Source organism: Castanea sativa, chromosome 8 (assembly GCF_040712315.1).
Source record: "Castanea sativa cultivar Marrone di Chiusa Pesio chromosome 8, ASM4071231v1".
Lineage (NCBI taxonomy): Eukaryota > Viridiplantae > Streptophyta > Magnoliopsida > Fagales > Fagaceae > Castanea > Castanea sativa.
In genome coordinates, this window is record NC_134020.1 from 23,809,494 (window position 1) to 23,833,338 (window position 23,845).

Genomic DNA, 23,845 nt, shown 5'->3' on the forward strand with positions numbered 1-23,845 from the left:
TATAGATAAATCTCGTATTGTATTTGTTTCTTAATTGGGTTTCCAAAGATATGGCAGCAGCATTTGTTGCAGGGAATGTTGTGGGGGCAGCATTTGGAGAGGTACTTGCTATTTTGCATGACGCAGTTACGAATGTTGTAGGCCAAGCCATTGTATTCAAATCCAATCTTGAAGACTTAAAATCCACGCTAGATGGTGTAGCACCAGTGGTCCGAGAAATAAGAGAATTAAGCCTAGCTCTTAACCGCCCAGAAAAGGACAAAAAGGTCTTGATCGAACAAATGGACAAGGGCACGAAGCTGGTTCTCAAGTGCTCCAAAATCAAGCGTTGGAGTTGGAACTACTGTTTTAAAGCCTACTCTTATGCAGGCAAACTTAAGGAGTTGAACGATGCCATTGAAAAATTCTGCCGGGTTAATTTGATAGTACAGAACACGAGGACTGGGTTGGAGACTTTGACCAAGCTGAATCTTGTTTTGGACGTGAGGAAGAAATATGGAGTAGGATCACTGTCTTGTGCAGTGCCTAGACCCCGAGATTTTATCGTTGGGTTTGATTTGCATTTGAAGGAGTTGAAGACGATGCTGTTTAAGAAAGATGTGTCGCTGCTTCTATTGGCTGCTCCTGCAGGTTGCGGAAAGACCACATTGGTGGGAATGCTTTGTAGGGACCCGGAGATTAAAGGTACTTCATCTCAATTAAAGCTTTTGGCAAGTACAATAATCTAGGGATACACAGTTTTTTTTTTTCTTTGTTAAGTGCTAACATGTCTTATGATTGATCGGTACATAGCATTGCTCTTGTACAAGTTATTTATGGTGCTAGTATGTGGATACTTTGTAGTGAGGGTAAAGGGGTAGAAGTATAAGAATTAAGGTCGTAAATGAACTGGCCTATTTATGAATAATTTAAGCTTGGTTTGGGAAAAATTCTTGTTTATGTTAATTTGTTTAACAAACAAGCTAGGCTTAGGTCCAAATGTAGGTTTGACTATTAAATAAGTCAAGCTCAATCACCAACTCATTGATCTGATATGATCAACCCATTGACTTATATAAATTAACCCTAGGCTAATTATAGACAAACCCAATGTTAATATGTGTTCTACAAGTACATGAATCTACAATTAGTTTGGGCCACTTGGACCACAATATTCCTAACAAAATAATGTTTTCATCAACAAGCATGTAACATAAGGCTTGACTTAATTTGATTGTATATAATATCTTATTTTTATTTTTATATTTGATTTAATTGGATTGTATAAATTTGTAAATGGGTTTATATGATATCAAATTATTATTTGTAGTTTATTGATAATATAAATTGTCTATTCGTAGTAAAACTTCATAGCTTTGTGAAGGAATAAGAAATTTTAGTCATTGTTTTACTAAATATGGGAAAATCATAAGTTATCAAGTAACTCATGAACAAGCTCAAACTTGTTTGACAAGAAAATGAACTAAACTTGAACATGTAATCTTGTTTGGTGATAAGCTCAAACATGAATTGTGCTTGGAATAAAATTAAATGAACGAGTCTAAATTTTTAAATAATACACGATCCAGCTTGGTTCATTTACAACTCTATCAAAAACAATATACATTAAAGACTTCATTATCGAATCCTAAAAATGTAGTATAGCTTGTCTCTTACGGTGAGATATGGTTAGCCACTACTATTTGTTAGGTTATAAATTAACCCCAGTTAAATTAATTAATTACCCAAATTAATTAATTAGTCCAAATTATATGTAGATCTAATTAAGGCATGATTAAATTACCAAACTAAGTTAAGCGCAGTGAAAAATAAGTTTAACATGGTGATTTGATGGGGGGAAAATCTTGTAAGCAAAACCCTATCGAGTGAATTTTAGGTCACTAATCCCAAAGAATCCACTAACAAAAATAAATATTACAAGTATGAGGAATCTTACCCTATCCTGAAGTACCTACCAACAGTTGAACCTACTAATCTATAAGGAAGCTTAGTTCTGTTAGGACATATGTGATTCATGTTAGGAGCATATGTCATTATGTATTGGCTAATCCTTTGACAAAACGAACTTTACTTGTAAGTGGGTAGATCTAGGATGTGTTTAATGCTTCAAGGAACAAGGAATAAGGTTTCAAGTTCAAGTGTTAAAGCCATGCAAGTCTATCCAAGAATCAAGTAATGAAGTGCTAGCTTTTAAAGCTCGACAGCTAGTATGTATCAAGATTTAAAAAACTGTCTAAGCCCGAAGCTCGACAGCTGCTCGACAGATAAGTATCTATCGAGAATTATAAAAATTAGATTTTCAGTTCTGATTTCATTTCAATCCGTTAGTATATGTTTGGGCTTTCTTTTCTTACAACCCTAAACATATATAAGGATTATTTTAAGGGCCGTTACAGTGAGCACAATTACACAAGTGTGGAGCAAAGTGTTGTTGATGAAAATTGTGACTGGAAACCTAGTTTGCTCTAGTTCTTCATTCTTTTGACGAAGCTGCTGTGTTTGTACACCGTAGGGTTTTGTGACCAAGCAACTTCATGATCTTTATCGTGTGATGAACTGAATAACTTTGCAGCCAACATTTTTCTCAAGTTGGTGATCAAGTCACGTACTGAGATCTGTGCATTTATTGGTTAGTCGCATACTAGGAGCTATGCATTAAAATGAGAGATTGTCACTATAGAACAAGTCCAATTAGGTGTTGGGGTAAGGGTTTAACTGTAGGTTGGTATAAGGTACTGAGATTCCTTTACTTGTAACCGCTTGTTGTAATGCAAGTGGATTCTTGGGAGTGGTGACATTAAAAGCACCGGGTGGGGTTTTTGTCTTGGAGGTTTTCCCCATTCGAAAACAAATCACATTGTCAAATTTATTTTATGCTACATTTTATTTTAGTTGGTGATTTGTTTGTGCTATCACGTACATTGCATATTAAATTGATTAATTAACAAACTTGGCTAAATAATCAATTAATTCATCACAAGGGGTCAATACATTTTCAGCTGATTAGGTTTTAATCTTTGTTGTGTGATCCATTGACCCCTGTCGTCATGGATAGATGACTATCTCTTATTATACCTCCTTTATTTGATGGTGCTAATTATGCATACTGGAAAGTATGCATGAGAGCTTTCTTGCAGTCATTAGATGAGAAAGTATGGCAAGCTATGGAGATAGGCTAGACCAAGCCGAAGGAAGCACTGATTGATTGGGATGATGCTAAGATCAAGGCGGCAAACTTCAACAACAGGGCATTGAATACTTTATTCAGTGTGGAGGAGTTCAAGAAGATATTCTCCACTGAAACTGCAAAGGAAGCATGAACCATTCTTCAGAAAACCTATGAAAGAACCAAGGCTGTCAAGAATTCGAAGCTTCAAAGGCTCACTACTAGCTTCGAAGAGATTAAGATGGAGGAGGATGAGTCATTTGATGAGTTCTATACCAAGCTCAAAGGCATAATAAACTCGGCTTTTAATCTTGGGAAAACCATTCTCGAACCCAAGATTGTGAGAAAGGTGCTCAGATCTCTACCCGAGAGATTTTATGCCAAGATCACTTCTATTGAGGAATCAAAGGACATTGACAAAATTTCTTTGACAGAGATGGTTGGCAATCTGTAGACCTATGAGTTAGGTTTGACAAGAATAGAGAAATCTAGTAAGGGAAAGAGCATGGCACTAAAGGCCAAGAATAGTGATATGGATGAGTCTTCAGATGATGAAGATTCTAAAATGAAGTCCTACATCACAAGGAAATTCAAGAAATTAATGAAGAATGCCAATGCGAAGGGCTTCGACAAAAACCGTAGGCAATCTTGTTAGTCTAAGAACCAAGACAAGGGGAAGAAGGATGCTAGGGATGGCGGTCAGTACACTGTTCCCTCAAGACCTAAGTGTTTTGGGTGTCAAGGCTTCAGTCACGTGAAACAAATGTGCCCTACTTATCTCAAGTCCATTGTTGTGAAATTTTAAAATACTCGCAAGTGTACGAACCGTACCGAAGTATAGTTTGACAAGAACGAGGTCGAACCCACAAGGACTTGAATGAATGTAGGAAAATTAATTAAATCTTAACCAAATTAATCCTAATCTAGTTTAATAAAAATTGGTTGTTTTGAAAGTAAATAAACTACGCAAATAATAAAATTAAGCAAATAGTTAAACTAAGCAAAAGATATAAAACAATAAAAAGATGGATACAATCAAGGGAAATGAATTAAGGTTTTGGAATCCGTCTTGTAAGTCATATCAGCATATATTTATGATCATTAATTTTTTCCAACTACTACATGATAATCTAGAAATCAATCTTGCTATCATGGAAAATATTCTCATTAAAATCCTTATTTTAAAAATTCAAAAGCATGTTCTTCTTCGCTTCTTAAGTATAAAATCAAATCATCAATTGTATCTATAGCCAAACAAATCACAAGATATATCCAATTCTAAAAATCAAATCATAAATTGTATCCATTGACAAATAAATCACAAGCGATATCCAATTTTATAATCAAGAATTAATAAACCAAGCATTCAATTAATTAAGATAAATCCTAAATCATGAGAAAAACATGATTGAACTCATATCTAGAATCTCATCTTAGTCAATTGATATGAAGCAAGAACAATTTAAATCATTAACGAACAACTATTGTGGGAAAAATCAAATCACATAAATATTACTAATAATCTTTAACAAAGTTTCATTCTCAACCCTAATTATAAATTTAGCTACTCATAGTAATTAAAATAAAACACAAGAATAAAATACTAAACATTAAACTAGACAAATAAAATAAAACTAACTGTCATGGAAGAAAACCAAAGAAGTAGCCGCACTCTCTATGTTCAGCCCCCAGCCCTAGCACTAGCCTCCCCTTGAATTTTTCCCCAAAGAGCCTTTAAATAGGTCAAGGAATCCTATTACAAGTTGAATTACTGTTTGGGGAAAATTCCAGATTTTTAGACTTCACTTAACCGACAATTTGGGCCCATTTAACGTCAGAATTCGGACTTTTGGTAAACTAAAAAGTTGTAGCCCTTTAAGTTAACTTTTCAGCCCAACTTGAATCATCTCAATTGGATATCTAAACCGAAAGTTATGCCAAAAATACTAACTGATGTGCAGGCTGGAATCCTAATCCGAATTGAACTTGGATTTGATGCAAATTTCCTTTGATTCCCTGCTCCAATTAGACTTAAATTTAATTGGGTTGGTCTTCTTTAACTTCATCATGGCCCTTGTAAAAGTAAAGTCCATTAGCTTTCTTCTTTGCACAAATCCACTTATTTAATTCCATTCTCCTACAAAAGATAAATTCACGCAATAAGATTCAATTAAGCACAAAATTGATTATTCACCATTATTCCAAAACCAAATATAAAATGCATGAATTACCTCAAAATAAGTATGATAATGCTTTCTAACAATGATATAAATATGCAAAATTAAGCTATTATCAATGCACATCATCCATCGAGAAGAGCAAGGAACTTACTGCTACTTTGAGTGACACCAAACCTGAGGATGATTCCGAAAATGAGGATGACGGAATCCTAAATGCCTTCACCGCCACTGTCAATCCTACTAAGGGGATTGTAGAATATGTGGATGAAGAAGAAGACTTGGTGGAGTCAAAGTTTGAAAAGATGGATGAACAAGATGACATCCACACTACCTATGCAAAGTTATACAAGGTCTTCGAAAAGTATGAGAAGTTGTATAGGCTGGCCACCAAGAAGCTCAGTGATGTCGAGCTTGAACGAGAAGAAATCTCTACAAAGTTTGATGAAGCCAATTAGACTATAGGAGCACTGAGGTTTGAAAACAATTTCTTGGCTGAGAAGACCGAAGCTTAAAGTGAAGTTGTTTCAAGTCAAAGCTCAGTTGGAGACGACTTCAAGTGCAAAACTTGATGAGATGCTCAATATGCAGAAATCTGCCTCCGATAAAACCGGTTTAGGGTACAATTTCTCTTCTCCTAATATTGCTTCTTCTAATTCTACTTTTTTGCTTCTCTTACTAATAATATTGAATCTGAGAATAATGATGTCAAAACTGTGTTAGCTAGTGAGAACGTAGATAAGGGTAAATCTATCTTAGGAGCACCCCCTAAGCTTACTAAGAAAAAGAACAAAAACCTTAGGGCTAAGAAGAGTAATGCTCAAAAGTCTAAAGAGAATAAACAACATATCTGTCATCATTGTGGAGCTGTTGGACATACTCGTCCTAATTGCTATAAGTGGCTAGCCACTCAACAGAGCAATAGCATGGTCTCATCGGAAAACCTGAGTCAGTTTCCTTCCTCTCTTGCTCCTCTTAGAGATCTCCTCAAAGCCCTCATGTTCCTTTCGAACTTGAACGGGTGCAATGCTTCCCCCTCTCCGACGATTCAAGGATTTGCAAAAAGGAAAGGTTCTTCCAAGGTGTGGAGGGAAAAAAGTCTCCAAGTGATTTAGTCACTTTTCTCTCTCTCTCTCTCTCTCTCTCTCTCTCTCCCTCTCTCTCTTTGTGTGTTTGCATTACTTGTGTGTTTTGCTTTATTATTTTGAGTCAGTCTAATTTTTATGCATTGCTTTGTTTAACCTATTTTTGTTTGTGTGTTTTCAGTTTTGCTTTATTTTGTTTTTTTTTTTTTAAATTGAAAAATCAGAAAAATACAAAAATAGTGTGTGTTTGTGTACATTGGTACTTGTGTACCTTGAATGGCCAATGAAATAAAATTTTCTAAACTTTGTATCTCTTGTAACTTAGATGAGCTTTTCTATGCACAACTAAGCAAGTGAGTTTTATGGTTCGTGTTTATGATGAGTAAGATTAAGTAATCTCTTGTACTTAACACTTGTATCACTCTTTTTTATGGGAAGGAAAATCCTAAGAGAAAGGCATAAATAACTATCTCACCATTGTTGCCCGCTAATCATAAAATGACAACTGTATGCTTCGGCATAACAAAAGTGCAATGTCAAAAGCCTAACATAATTGGGTATTTTTTTTGTCTCTTTTATATGTCCATGCATGATATGCTTAAAAGAAAATATGCAAAGAAAAATTAAAGTAAAAAGAATCAAAATGCTTTAAAATACGATTGCAAGCGTGTATTCTAGGAGATGTGGGAGTTATAGGATGTACCTCGAAGGTGATAGTCCCCATCAATTAGTTATGATCGTGTGTGAGCTAAATTGATTTCCTCATATCTCAAATAGTCATAACATGTAGACACTTATGCAATCTTGCAATATTTTGCACACACAACACGCAATATTCTTTGCTATTTTTAATACATGTGCAGGTACAATGTGAATTGGCCATCACAAGGTATACTTGTGTTAGTGTATGCCTACTAAACTATCTTGACTTGTTTTTGAAAAATAAAATTGGTTAGACATGTTGTGTGTGTGTGTGTGTGTGTGTGTGTGTGTGTTTTGGATCTAAATGCATGACATTTTTCTTGATTGAGAGATGTTTTGAGAGCTAAAATCATTATTTGGATCTTTGGTTGAGTAGCATGCTTGATTGCATTTATATTTGTGTTTTTCTCTTCCTTGAAAAACTGTTTTTAAGCAATCTCGACAGCTTCTCGATACCTCTCGACAGCTAGACTATCTATCGAGCTCTTCAGCTTCCTTTTATCGCAATCTCGATAGCTTCTCGATAGCTCATTAATCCATCGAGAAAGTTTCTGTCTCTTCAATAGATGCTCGATAGCTTCTCGATCCATCGAGCCTTTTTGCTGTGGAAACCTTTGGACAGATCCTTAATTGCTATTTACTGCTTTTTAATTCTCGACACCTCTCAACATCTCTCGATCCATCGAGAATTATGAGCTTCTTTATAAAGGGTCCACACGATTCCAGCTTCATTTTTCTCGATCTCTCTCAATCTTTTCTGACCTCTAACCTTCCCAAACACCTCTCTCTCACTCTAAACTTCATTCCCAGTTGATTTTCGGCCTAGATTAAGTGTTTCTTCACTGGTAAGAGTCCTAAACCCTTCATTCTTCATGCATTTCATGCATTAGACCTAGGTTTTTGGGTTTTCTTTGAAATATTTTTGGGGTTTTTCAAAATTGATGAAGTTTTTGCAAAATTTTGGGATGGGTTTTGTATAATTGATTCTATATGATCATGCATTGCATCACATTTGCATTATAATAATGTTTCATACATTTTAGATGTGTGTTTACTTTGTTGCAAACTTGTGTGCTAGTAGGTTTGGATTGGGCTAAGCCCATGATGCTTTTAAGTTTACATGTCACATGTTCATGCATGTTTCAAGTATACGTACCTTCATTTCTTTATATCCTTCTAGTGAATTGTTTTGGTGCTCTTCTGTTTGTCTCCTTCTCTCTCCCTCTCACAGTCTGCATCAAGGCACCCAAGCTTAAATCCACTCTATCTCGGAACCCTCTTCGTTCCGGGGCATCTTCCTCTGATCCTACCCCTTCTTACCTTTGGTTCCATGATGAGAAAGCCCGTAAGGACTTCTCGAAGAACTTTTCTCAACGAGGCATTCATTCAGAACGCCAAGTCATTATATCGGACTTCTCCGATATTGACCTACCCACTGTCATTCACAGTAGGGGTTGAGAATCACTATGTGGCATCTCGGTCACTTGTCCCTTCATGATCATACGGAGTTTTACTCCAATATGCACGGTTTTGATTATTTAGTACCTCATTTTTTTACTCGCGTTCGAGGTACGCGTATTACGGTCACTCCGGATATTGTATCTGAGGTGCTTCATGTCCTAAGGGTGTTGCATCCCGACTACCCTGGTTGTGAGCATCTTAAGACTGTGTCTAAAGACGAGCTCATGTCTTCGTTCTGTCAAACTCCTTCCGATTAGGGTGATAGTCAGAACACTCGTTGCTCGGCCTTTGTTAAAGGTCTGAGATTCCTTAATATGGTGATGACTTTTGTTTTACATACTCTATCATAGAGCCTCGTGCTCGATTTTTTCTTTGCCTCCTAGAGCATCTTACTATAGACTTCCATTTTCACTTCATCCTCTCCCTCATAGATGTCTATAGGGATACAGGGGCCCATGATAAGCTCATCTTTCCTTCAGCTATCAAGAGGATTCTACGCCATTTTTCCGTCTCCTTTCATGCTTTCGATTATTTCTCTGTCATGTGTGTCATTGATACAACGACTGTCAGACGGAGTAAGGCCCAGCTTCGATCGAAGCGGCCATGGACTAAGATGACGACACTTCCAGCTTCTATAGCTCTATCCACCTCTGCTCTTTCTTCTTCTTTTGCGGGTGGTGTTACTCTTGATGCGATCATGGCGCAGTTTCAGCACATGGATGCTCGCCTTGACACTCTTAACGATAAGTTATGTTAGGTGAACACCCGTGTCGGTCGTATTGCACGACAACTGGCTCGCCTTGGTGGCTTTATTGAGTCTCCTACTCCTTCTCCAGAGACTTCTGAGGATGAGGACTAGGATGGTGGCTTTGATGGTGGTGATGATGAGGATGATGGTGCTACCTCCTCCAGCGATGATGAGATGTTTGCTTGAGTTACTTGCCCTTTGTCATTCGTGACAAAAATGGGAAGTAGTTTTGGGTATGAGAGCAGTCATGTATTTAGGGGGAGAGTTAGTACTTAGGAGATTTTTGTTAGAGGGAGTGTCTATATTTTGAGGGATGTAGCGATGACTTATGTATCTTTTTATTTTCTTTCTATTTTAGATACTTTGTTTATGTACCTTTGGTCTTGTGACCACTTTATGATAGCAAACCTTATATTCATTTTTGATGATATATATATATATATATATATATATGTGATGAGGTTGTTATTACAATTCTTTCCCTTATCTCTTCATGTGTTGTTTCTTTACTCTCTTTATGCACATGCTTCTTAAATATTTTGTATGCAATATTTTATTTCAGTTTCACACTAAGATGCCTTGATGAGTTTTGTTTAAAGAGTTTCAGAAATACAGGTTGTCAAAATCTTCCTTGCCATGAACTCTCTTTTTGCAAAGTTTTTCAAGAGTTTGTGTTAGGATAGATTTTATTGTATTCAACAAGTGAGTATGAGTTGAGTGATTTATGACTTCTCTTATATGTTCATTTGTTTGTTGTGGTTTTGTCACGAATTACCAAAGAGGGAGATTGTTAAGACATATGTGATTCATGTTACAAACATATGTTATCATGTATTGGCTAATCCTTTGACAAAACACATTTTATTTGTAATTGAGTAGATCTAGGATGTGTTTAATACTTCAAAGAACAAGGTTTCAAGTTCAAGTGTTAAAGCCATACAAGTCTGTCCAAAAATCAAGTAATGAAGTGCTGGTTTTTAAAACTTGACAGCTAGTATCTATTGAGATTTAAAAAGCTGTCTAAGCCCGAAGCTCGACAGATAAGGTATCTATCGAGAATTATGAAAATCAGCTTTTCAGTTCTGATTTCATTCCAATTTGTGAGTATATGTTTGAGTTTTCTTTTCTCACAACCTTAAACATATATAAGGATTATTTTAAGGGCCCTCACAATGAGCACAATTGCACAAGTGTGGAGCAAAGTATTGTTCATGCAAATTGTGACCAGAAACCTAGTTTGCCCTAGTTCTTCCTTCTCTTGATGAAGCTGCTATGTTTGTACACCGTAGGACTTTGTGACCAAGCAACTTCGTGATATTCATTGTGTGATGAACTGAAGAACTTTACAGCCAACATTCTTCTCAAGTTGGTGATCAAGTCACGTATTGGGATCCGCGCATCTATTGGTTACTCACGTACTGGGAGCTGTGCATTAAAAGAAGAGATTGTCAATACAGAACAAGTCCAATTGGGTATTGGGGTAAGGGTTCAACTGTAGGTTGGTATAAGGTACTGAGATTCCTTTACTTGTAACCGCTTGTTGTGATAATAGTGAATTCTCGAGAATGGTGACCTTAAAATCACCCGGTGGGATTTTTGCCTTGGAGGTTTTTCCCATTTGAAAACAAATAACCTTGTCAAATTTATTTTCCATTGCATTTTATTATAGTTGGTGATTTGTTTGTGCAGCCACGTATATTGCATATTAAATTGATTAATTAATAAATTTGACTAATTAATCAATTAATTCATCACAATGGGTCAATACATTTTTGGTCTATCAAGTTCCAATCCCCTAATTGGACTACTTATTCTAACAACCTTTTCCTTTGCACAAATTTCCTATTTTTGACTAATAGCATAGCAATCCTTTTAATTGTTGTAGTTTTGCAGAAGTCTTTAGTTCATGTTTTGATGAACTGGTTGCAGCTTGGTACAAAACCCTAGGCACACAAACGTTGCAGTAACTCTTGTTATATGTGTGTGTCTCTGGAATCCTAAAGCATGAATCCCTAGAATGACCAAGTCATCATAGGCTAAAAACAAAATTTATTGTTCATTGTTCTCGAAACTCGATAAACAGAGAGGTGTCGAGCCAAGTATCAAGACTTGCAGTTTTAGCTTTTCTTAAATAGTTTCTTGAGCAGTCTTGTATCTTGAATAATACCACTTGTTATACTTCTTGAACACATTAAAAACTAAAACTCAAATATATATATATATATATATATATATATATATATATATATATAGGGTTTTGATATCGGATTTGTCAATACATAAATATATAACTCTCAGACTATATTTTTTTTCATTCTTATGTTTTTAATCCTTACAATATACACTAATAGAGTAGTGACAAAGAAAATGTTATAAAAAAGAAAGAAAGAAAAAGCAATTCTCTTCATAATTGATATGGTTTTCTGGAAAATTTCTTTTGCTCACTTCTTACCCTTCGTTGGGATTAGGAATTTTATCCATTTGACTTGGCCATTAAATCCATAGGTCTATAATGTTATTAGACATGCCTTGTTTCTTTGCAAAATAATAATAATAATAATAATAATAATAATAATAACTAGTCGCTAACCCGTGCGATGCACGGAAAAACTATTGATAAAAAAAATCCAACAATGTGTAAATAGACATTCTGAAAAAATAAAAAAAATTGAAACTAATCCAAACAAATAATTAATCAACCAAAAATATAGCTTTCAATAAGAAAATAAAAAAATCACATGAACCTAAATAAAAAGCATTTAAGGTAAAGAATTAAGATCAATCTACTGAGACGCAAATACCAAAAACTCCAAGACTTAAAACTTCAAAACTTATAGAATTCCCAAATTTTACTTCAGAACCAAACCAAATTCAACAAATTTATATATAACATACCAAATAAAAATTTATCGTTCCCTAGGCTGGAAAACATAGGTTACATTTTTTATTTTTCTCCAAAAAAATAGAGATGCTTTATCTACCATGTACAATATAAAAAAATAATTAGTAGAAATTTCAACCTAAAAACCAAACCCAAGATTATCAACGTGAGTCCTTTTTTTTTTTTTTTTGAGTCCTATCATAATTTTTGTTTTTATATAGATTATCAATGTTTGAGTTTGAGTTTGAGTTTAAGTTGAGCTTGTTAGAGAGATAGAGTTTTACTCCTTATTAAGTTTTAATTAAATAAAAATAATTTTATTTTAAAAAATAATAATAATGATGAGTTTGAGTTTAAGTTAGACTTATTAGAGAAATAGAGTTTCACTCCTGATTAAGTTTGGACTAAAGATAATAATTTTATTTAAATAAAATGCTAACTTTATTTAAATGTTGTGCTGACATGAAAAATTGTGAGAGCTTCAGAAGTTTTGGTTAATAATAACCAGTGCAATGCATGGAAGAGTCAAACAAAAGTTGTAAATTTTCACTTATAAAAGTTACAACTTAAGAGGAAAAATAAAATACTAAGACCAAAAGTGAAACTCTAACACCAATAATGTTATATAGTCTCAACCTGCAGAAGAATAAAATAACATATATTGTTAGGGAGCGAAGACAAATAAATGTACCAAATATTGAGTAAAGATTGCGTTATTCATCTGGCTTAAATAGTAGAACTATTTTTAAAAAATTCCTTTGGATACTTTTAAGCCAATAAACAAAACAAACCCTCATCACACACACAAATGGGAGAAATTTAGAAAGAATAGATGTTGAAATATATGAATGTAAAAAAGAAGAAGAGGTACCAATTGAAAGGCAAAAAAGAGCATTAATTAAATTCAAATTCAAATCTATAAAGATGTAGTTCATGCCTCTTAGCCGACCTTTTCTTTACATACCACCAATAAAAAAAATAAAAGAAAGTTATAAATCAAAGTTTACAATTGTTTTATGCGTTAGTTTTTATTATTATAAATTATTATAGTTTCTTGATTACACCTAGCATCATTGTATATGAACGCTAAAATACAAATATATTTGTAATAGATTAATTGTGAAATATGACTGATATTCCATAGCAAAAGTGATTCTCATTAGGATTTGAATCATGAAAAACAAATAAACTAACAAAAAAAAAAATATTCAAAAGATTTTCTTTACTTTTCAAATTAGTGCTGAAGGGAAAAATAAAACTACAGCTCTCCAATCTTTAATCTCTCTATATATTAGTATTATATATATACCTACCAGTCCTTCATTGAGGCATTACCTTAAAAAAAATCATCAACATTGCTAATCAATGCAATAAACTCCAATATGCAAGAGAGCAGGGAAAACTGATTTTTTTTAAAAAAAAATTCTGCCCAGACGCCTTTCATAATTCATACCCAACAAAAGCTAACACATATTAAAAAAAAAAAAAAACAAAAGGGTGGAAAATTTTTATTACCTTCAGCCTTGTAGTAAGGTTGCTCTCTAAGAAGCTTGGCTCACTCCATAATGGTTTGCAATCACCTACAAATAAAAAAATCTCAAATTAAATTGCTGAAACTTTTGTAGCTTATCCGGTTTAGGGTTTTGTTTTCTCTTTCTAATCGTAGGACTATAAGTCAAATAAAAAGAGGCTGTGTTAGGTTTAGGGTTAGTGCCATGGAGGAATAATTCAAATTAATTATTTTATAGAGTCTAAAATGAAGTAGGAAAGACAACTTGAAACCTGAAATAATAAATATATAAGATATAAAACCTAAAATAAAAAGAAAAAGAAAATAATGGCGATGTGAAAAATTGTGAGAGCTTTAAAGGCTTCGATTTTATATATATATATATATATATATATATATATAGATAATAATGTTATTAGACATGAATTGTGCCTTAGTGGCAGCTTTCTAACTACCTTGTGTTTGGAAAGGCAAATTTGTGGACAACATATTTTTTGTCAACGTTTCAAAAAATCCCAACCTGAAGGTCATTGTTCAATAACTATTTAGCCATAAGAGTGATGAGCGGCTTGAGTTTCTAAGTGATGAAGATGCAATCAACCAGCTGGAACACTTGTTGAATCAGATTGGACCAACTCCTATATTGTTGATCTTGGATGATGTCTGGCCTGGATCAGAATCCCTTATTGAGAAGTTCAAATTTGATATTCCAGATTACAAGATTATGGTGACTTCAAGAACTGCATTTCCAAGATTTAAGTCTAACTTAGAGCCATTAGATCATGAAGATGCAATGAGTCTTTTTCATCACCACTCAGCATACTTGCAAGATGAAAGCTCCTACATTCCAGAAGAATATATTGAAAAAATATTTTGTCGAGATATATATATATATATATATATATATATATATGATAAGGATAATTTTGTAGTTAAACCATGACAAGGAAAAAAGGCAACAAACCCAATGATCCCGTCGGCAGCGCTTACCACAAGTGACTGCATCATGAAGTTTACAGCTTCATGAAGGCTGACGACCCTAACAAAGGGACGACGCTATAAGCTGACGACCCTAACAAAGGAACAACGCTACAAGCTGACGACCCTAATAAAGGGACGACGCACTAGGTTGACAAGAACAACCTGAAGAGGTAAGCGAACCTTCATCTAAAGCCTTACTTGATCTCCACGCATATGTGTATAAGGAGAGTTCTTGCACCACACTAACCCTAATCAAGAAGACTCCTATAAGGAAAGGAACTCTAGGAGATTTACAAAATCCAAGAGGTTCTTTCTTGGAAGGAAAGGACTTCTTGGCCAAGGCACGGATGTCAACCCTACACTACTATAAATACCCCAAAACTCTCGTAAATCAAGGTACGCATAATTCATCTCAGCTCTAGCACTCTAGAGTTGTGAACAAAAGATTTCTCTAACTTGACCGTTGGAGGGTATTTGGCCGGTACCACATCGGTACAATGGGAATTATGGCACTGAGGGAAAGGACGAAGCATCATGCATGAAAATAGTTGAAGTCTTGAAGGAAGTGTGACGGCAAAAGGAAAACACACCAAAACAAAAGTGGATCCCACAATTTTTTTTTTTTTTTTGCATATATCTTTTTGTACATATCTTACTTTAATCATCTCTTCCTTGGAACCATTCTTCATCAATGTCTGCATCTGGATCATGGTTATGGTAATAAGGATCATCAAAGTCAAAAGGACTGGGCATTTCCCAATGGTGTTGATGGGGCCATTGTTGTCGGCAAACATCTGGATCTGCTGGCACAATGTCTGGAAGGATTTCTTGATTGAGGGATTCTGCCATTGTGAGTGAATAGTGACAGGATATCCAAAATACGTCCGTGTGTCTGTGAATAGTTCCGTCGGCATTTGTTACCCAATGTAAATCTGGAGGGTGGACAATTCCTTCTGCTTGAACATTATTTTTGGAGTTCAGCTTAGCTACTAGACATGCTGAATTGATTTTGTGACCAAACTGGGGGTGATCTGTTTTGTGATACTTGAACCATTGACCATCATGAGCATCATTTTTCAAAATTTCATGCCAAAATTTGTTAAAATATTTATTTTCATGAGGAAAAGTATATGAGTAGAATCGTGGCTCAAAATGAATGCACAAGTAGTACTCATTGAGTAAGTACCACATGTAAAGGTAATGCGCAACATTCCAATATGTTATCCAAAATGCAAATGGGGTTTTCCATGGTTGTTCAATATCTAGGAAAATGGTAAGGAAATGGCTTTGGTGTTGTTTAAGGTAATCATGGAGGACTCGAATGATTCTTTTAGATCTAGCTTGGAGGATCAGGGTTTTTATTTGGTCTTTTATGTCTAGGGGAAGGGTTTCTATCATGTTCATGATACCATCAGAGGATGAAGTAGAAAGATTAGAGGATGAAGAAGGGCCTGAAGATGAGGATGGATCTGTTATTGGGTATACACATAAGGGTGAAAGAATTATTGTGGTATGAAGGACTGGAGGCTTTCTAGAAAGGTAATCAGTGATAAGGTTATCTGTACATTTGATGTGTTTGACTTGGAAGGACTATTGTGAAAACCAATTTGACCATCTGAGTAACTGGGAATGGGGGAGCATTTTTCTTTTGAACTGGAGCATTTTTGGGAAAGAAGACATATCCATTTCTACAAGAAAATTGTGACCAAGGAGGTGAAACTGGAACTTTTCAATGCCATGTTTAACTGCCAGAATTTCTTTGAAAGTGGAATGATAATGGAATTCTGAAGGCTTGAATGCACCGCTTTTGTATCCACAAATGTTTCTCTTACCATCAATTTCTTCAAAGAGAGCTGCTGCCCAATACTCATCACTTGCATCTGTTTGTAGAATTCTTTTTCCAATTCCTAGAATCTGCAAAGGAGGAAGCTTTTCTGCCAATTTTTTCAATTGTTGAACTACTTCTGTATTAACTGAATTCCATGCTGGAGGAGATTTTTTCAACAACTTGGACAAACAATCTCTGTGCCTGGAAATTTTTGGAATGAAATCTAACATGTAGTTAACAATTCCAAGAAACTGCTGGATCTGTTTGGTGCTGGTGAGTGTATCTGAAAATTCACTGAGAGAGACCGCTATATGAGGCTGCAAAGTGTATTTTCCATCTGAAATGTTTACTCCCAAGAAATCATTAGAGAATACTCCTATGACCATCTTCTTTTCTGAAAGCATTATCCCCTGAGCTTTTACTAAATTGTAGAATTCTGTAAGCAATTTTTCATGGGATTCTGCATCTTTTGAGAATAGGAGGATATCATCTACATAGATCAATGCATTTGACAACAGTGGTTGAAACAGAGTTACCATTGCTTTTTGAAATTGGGATGAAGCATTTTTGAGGCCGAAAGGCATTACCGTCTATTGATAATGGTGGTCTGGAATGCAAAATACTATCTTGTATCTTTCTTCTTGATGGATTCCTAATTGCCAAAATCCTGCTTTGAGATCAAACTTTGAAAATACTTTGGCATTGGAAAGATGCTGGAAGAGAGCACTTTTGTTTGGCAGTGGAAACTTGTCATCAGCAAGGAAATGATTAAGATCTTGGTAATTGATTACCAATCTAAGCTTTCCTCGAACTTGTTCTGCATGCTTGTTAACATAGAAGGCTTCACATGCCCATGGAGAAGTTGTGGGTTCAATGAGGTTTTCTGAAAGAAGGGTAGCTAACTCTTGCTTAGCTAGGGACAAGTGTTTTGGGTTCATACATCTATGACTAGTTTTTGTAGGGTTAACATCTTCATTCTTTTTGAAGGGGAGGGTTATGAAAAAGGCTGGGTTTTTCCACAGAGGATTTGGGTTTTTGAGGAGGAATTCTGAGTGGGTGGCTGCACAACATTCATTGATAATCTAGGCTTTTAAGGAGTCAAAAGGGTTTATTGAGAACAAATGTGGTATCTGGGTCCATGTGAGAAGGTGTTGTTTATGCAAGAGGCCTTTTGAGGACCATCTAAGGCTGGGTATCTGGTGAAGGAGGTCAAATCCTATGAGGAGGCCTCTGCCTGTGAGGGGGGATCCAAGAACTTGGTGTTTAATAGTAAGGGTTGGAAAAATTCTAATGTGAATGGGTTTGCTTTTCTAGGTGATCAGGAATGTTTCTCCATTGGCTGCTCTGAACATCTGATGATGGGGTAACCAAAAATCTTCTGGTAAAATCTTAGGATGAAGGATTGTTGCTGCTGCTCCTGTATCAAACAAAGCTATTACTGGGATGGGTCTGGAATAGGTATCAAGGAGGATGTGAACTTGGGCTATTAGTGTGGGGCCAATTATTGGGGCTATAAGAGGCTGAGATGTGTATATGGTTTGGATTTCTGGGTCTGAATCATCTGTAATGTTTGACTCTGACTCATCTTCTGAGGTTGAATAAGCCATGACTACCAAGGCTTGGGGAGAATAATCGTCATCAAGGGAAAAGAGTGATTCAACATCTGAAAATGGAGTATCATCTGCATGAATCTGGGCTTGCTCTAAAAGCTTTGCTGCTTTTTCTCTTTTTGGACAATTTTTTGCAAAATGACCAGGCTTTCTACATACAAAACAGACTTTTAAAGTTTCGCCTTTGAACTGCTTTCTTCTGAGAAACTTCCATTTCTTTTTTCTGAAAAACTTCTTCTTTGGATGAGAATGTTTCTTCTTCCAAGAGTACTTCTTGTAATGATCTCTTCTTTTTGTTGGACAAGCACAAGTTTTGTCATAACACTTGATCTGCAAATCTTTCCTTTTGCAATTGTCTTTAAGCTTGCTGTGGATCTTGTCAATCTCTGAAAGAAACTTTCTTTGATTGCAAAGTTTTTCCAAAGCAATAAGGACTTGCTGATAAATCTCACCTAAAGAGGCTTGCTGCAAAGTGATTTTTTGAAGATTCATCATACGAAGAGTCTCATCACCAAGTGGTTCTGGGAATGAGTTCAAGAAAGTGTGCTTGGAATTCACATCATCCATGCCATTAAAGGCGTAGTATCTGCTGAACATTCTGTCAAAATGTTTTTCCAAATCTTTTCTTTCAAAAGAACAACATTTCATCAGTAGGAATTCATCTCTGGCTACTTCAGTGTAATGAGCTAATGAACCAAGAAATTCATTATGGAGGATCGTGAAAAAATCCTCGAGTGTGTTACTTTGGGCTGCTTGTCTTTGCCTGTAGTCTCCAAGGTTAATCCACCATTGTCTCAGTCTACCTGTGAGTCTTGCTACAAATTTGGCAATAATCTGGGCAACTGTATTGTTTGGGGCTTGAAGTTCTGCTGTACACCATGAATACATGTTGAAAATCTCATCATGCCATTTTGAAGGAGGACTGTTATCAAGGGTAAACAAGTGCTTTGAATCTATAGTTGATGAGTAGGTTAATCTTGTGTGGTGATCAGGGATGAAAAATGGTGTAGGAAATATTGGTGGTGGAGGTGGAGGTTGTTTAGGGCGAAGGACATCATCTTCTTCTTCTACTTTTGGCTCAGTCATGAAGATTCATCTAGGTTAAGGCCAGACAAGTCTAAATCTGTGTCATCAATGACCGGAAGAACAAAGGGTTCTGTTGGTTCTTGAAGAGTTAAAGTTCTGAGAAATGATGATATCGGGTTTGGAGGATCAGAATTTATGGCCAACATGTTCATATCTGGGGGTCTGGAGGAAGCACCAATAGTTGGATCTGGTGGTTGGTATAAGGGTTCTTTGTCTTTTTTGATGGGAGGAGATTCCTTTTGTGGTTTGGTTTGAGGTTCTAGTTGGGGTGGTGGTGTTGGGTTTGTTGTGCTAGAAAAAATTTTACATGGTTTGAAAGGATTTTGAGCTGGATGTGTCATGTTTAGTGGTTGGAGGTTTTGGTATGAGGAAACTGGGGAAAATGGTGAGGGTACAGGTATGGACAGATCTTTATACAATGATTGACAAGGTTGGTATGGCATGTAGACTTGCATTGGAAGTACTTGGGTAGCTGCCTTTTGTGAGTTTTCCAAAGACTGGAGTTGCATCAACAACTGTTTTTCTTTTTCTTTTTGCCCGATGAGTGGAAAGGAGACAGACAAATCTTTTACTATGGAGGCAATTGTTTCCAATTCTTATTCAACTGACTGTATTTTCTTCTTCAAATCTTCAATGAGAGAATTTGAGGATGAGAAGGTATGACTTACTGCTTCAGTCAACTTTTGTTGATTATCAAGAATCTTCGAAAGGACTTGGTTTTGTGCAACAGCATTTTCTGCCTACCAATTGAGAGCTGCTTCAGCTGAGGAAACTTTTTTTTTGGTTCCATCTGGATTGGTTCCAACAGGGTTTTTGATTTTCCAAACATGTTTAACATTGGCTTGTGGGTGGTCAAAACTTTCTAAAGGAGGAAAATGTTGTGAGTATGAGGGTGATGCATGGTCAAACATATAACAAGGTAAGGGCTTTTGTGTGTGGGTTTGACTGGGAGGCTTGGGTTGACATTTTTGTATTTGGGAAAGGACTTTTTGGTAATATGGGATTAAAGGTGGTTTCTGGTTTTGTTGGTTTGGATGATGACTTTCTTTGCATGGGGAAAAGGATGGAGGTTTTTGTTTTCTGGGATAAAGGACATAGTAGTCAAACTTTCCTGAAGGTTCTCCAAGGAGGTCAACTTCTGGGTCTCCTGCTTCATGTCTTTCTTTAAGAAGCTGCTGTGAAGACTTTTTCTTTCTTTTTTTCTGATCTTTTTCAAATACTTCTTCTTCTCGACATTCTGCACAATCACAAACATTCCACCATATGTGTCCAGTGGATGATTTTCCTTCATAGACAGGTTTTCCATCTTCTCGAAATGCTTTGATCTGAAGACCATCAAGACCTTCATATGAAACTGGTTGGATCATAGCCGTAGGAAAGACTGTGACTTCTTCTTTTCTGGTGTGGCTGTCATAAACCTAACTTCAACATCACCATTCTGGTTTCTGATGAAGAAAGGAGTGTTGGACTGGATTGGCTGAGATGCCTGATGGAGAGTCTCATATTTTGTGATCCATGACTCTGGAAAGAGTTTTTTCATCTGATCTTTGTTCAACTGTCTTGGAACAAATGTGCACATAGGTGTCATGCCTGGATCAACTTGGATTAAAAGAGCATCATTGGACTGGGCTATCTCTGGAATAGCTATGTCAAAAGCATGGTTTTGGAGTCTATAGGCAAGCTGATAGTGAAGTGTAGCTGCAAAAGTATCATGCACTTGAGAAGCTCCTGCAATCTGGACTTGGACTTTAAGAGCATCACAAAGGTGAGGATCTTTGAGAAACATGTTGAAATTGGGGAAAAGGGTGACAAAGACTGTTCCCGCATTGAGTGTGGTTTGGACAGTTCTTATAACTGCATTGTGGTATTCCAAAAATCTAGAATCAAGAAGAGCAATTCCAGAAGCTATAGGGAGTCCTTTTCTGCCATGAAAAGTGAGTGCGAGTCTTACTGCACCAAAATGGAGGTGAGTATAACCTTGTCTTTGCCATGGAATGACAAACTCTCTGGGAAGGGCATATGATTGACCAAATTCAATCTATATGTTTTTTTTATGGGTACATAAGAGCTTATATACCTGCTTAATTCATGTTTTCATAATTGCACATTATCATGTTTTCATACCCATAACATCACAACATGAGTGAAAGTAAGGGACATAAAAGCAATTGTCATACAAACCACAATTTCATATATCTGAACAAAGTATGGTTTAGGCAAAAGTCTTGGCCAATATTACCCTTGTAACCTATAGAAAATAGCTGATTTTATCTGATTCCTTGAATTGCAGATAGTAAAAAGCTGTGGGGGGTTTCCAATAGCTCTTGAAGTGATTGGTGGTTTATTCCGTGGGCGGCCTGCTGAGTTTTGGCGCAGTACAGTAATGAAATGGTCTGATGATCATTCTATTTTTTACTCTGATACTGAGGTGCTGCTTGCTTGTCTCCAAAAAAGCCTAGAATTTTCTACTGACAAGGTCATCATCAAAGAGTATTTCATGGATCTAGCTTCATTTCCCGAAGACCTAACGATCCCTGCTACTGCCCTCATTGATATGTGGATAGAATTATATGAACCAAACAAGGATGATGTCCATGCTATTGTCAATTTGCATGTACTCACAACTCGAAATTTGGTTAGTCGTGTAATGACAAGGTGTGCTGGCTTTTAATTTCTGAAGTGTGATTTTCTTGGTAGGATAATTTCTTTATTTACTCATTGCTAGTTGCAAGTTGTTAGTTGTAATATGATATAACTATATATATGACTCATGGACAGATATATTTCATTGTCTTACGATAATATATTAACTTCTAATCACAATTGATAATATAGAATTTTACTTCTTTGACATGTTGAGGACAAATGTCTGATTTTTAATACCAATAATGTTAAAGGTGATAACTACAAAGAGCTAGAAAGAAGGACTTATATGAAACCCAAAGCAATAAGGGGTTACAGCTACTCTGCCTAAGAAAAGAGGGGGATTTTAAGTTTTGAACTTTTAGTAGTCTCTTATTTTTTGCTGCTTGTCTTATAACCATTTTATTTCATTTATGCTAAATAGAAACTGATTGTGTCAATTTCCCTTGACTTTGTTATCATATCCTTAACTTTGTTCGATTGTCATATATTACATATTTTTTCTTATGTGTGGATTGAAGAATTTGAATCTCTTTTGAGCTTATACTTTTGGCCATTAACCAGGAAAAATGCAAGTGAGGTTGACAATTATTACAATGAAGACTTTGTCAAACAACATAATCTTCTTAGAGACCTAACTATCCATTTGAGCAGCCGGGATTCAATATTAGAAAGGAAAAGACTGATTGTGGACATAAGTGGAAACAATCTGCCATAGTGGAGGATGGAACAAAAGCAACAACTCATAAATGCACGATTATTATCTATATCAACTGGTTGGTTCATTTTCTCCCTAACAAAGACACACACACACATGCTCACTTGTTGTATAACCTAAAAAAGAGTATCATGTCACACCATAACATGTTTTGCAGATCAATTATTTTCGTCGAGTTGGTGCAACATTAAAGCACCCGATGTTGAGGCTTTAGTTCTGAATTTTCAAACAAGGAGTTACACCTTACCTGAGTTTGTGGCGAAAATGGTTAGACTCAAGGTTATAATTGTCACAAATTATGGTTTCTTTCATGCTAAATTAAATAATTTCCAATTACTCAAGTCCCTCCCCAATCTAAAGAGAATTAAATTAGAAAAGATTTCAATTCCGTCCTTTTGCAACACCCCTATACCGTTGAGGAGTTTGAAAAAATTATCCTTATTTATTGGTAATATTGGTCAAGCTTTTGGGAATTCTACTATACAAGTTTCAGATTCATTGCCAAATCTCATGGAGATAAACATTGACTATTGCAATGATCTGTTAGAATTGCCCGCATGGTTGCGTGAGGTTCTCCACCTAAGAAAACTCAACATCAGCAATTGTCATAAGTTGTCTGCATTGCCTGAAGGAATTGGAGAGTTGGTGAATCTAGAAGTACTGAGGCTTAGATCTTGTACCAAGTTATTAGAGTTGCCAGAGTCAATTAGAAGTCTTCATAAGTTAAGCCTTCTTGACATGTCTAATTGCCTAGGCATTATCAAGTTGCCAAAACAAATTGGTGATTTGCATAATTTAAAAGAGCTACACATGATAGGGTGCTTGAGATTGCATAATCAGTTACCACTATCAACAATGGAACTCAAGCAATTGAAGCTTGTGGTATGTGACGAAGAGAGGGCAAAGTTATGGGAGCCTATCAAGGAATTCCTCTCCAATCTAAAAGTATTGGTAGTTAAGGAAGATATCAACTTGAATTGGCTTCCCAATTCATGAATTCGATCTGATAATTGTTTCTTCTTGGAAAATTTTGTAGATTTTATTATCTTAGATTTTTCTCTTCTACTCTTTGTTCCTTTTTCATTTTTCTTCAGTAAATATCACGAAATAAGTGGCTTAGTACACTAGACAAAGGAATATATTTTGCAGAGTTGCAATTGCAGATATGATGATTTATCCCTAAAAAGTATTGGGAAGTTTAATGCTAAAGGATGTGAATGTGATTGTGATTGTTTTCATTATGTATGGT

The 23,845-nt window shown here is 35.7% G+C and overlaps 1 pseudogene; it reads left to right on the forward strand.

Moving 5' to 3' along the window:
* On the forward strand, positions 1–23,592 carry LOC142605496 (putative disease resistance protein At5g66900; annotated as a pseudogene).
* Positions 23,593–23,845: the final 253 nt, after the last annotated feature.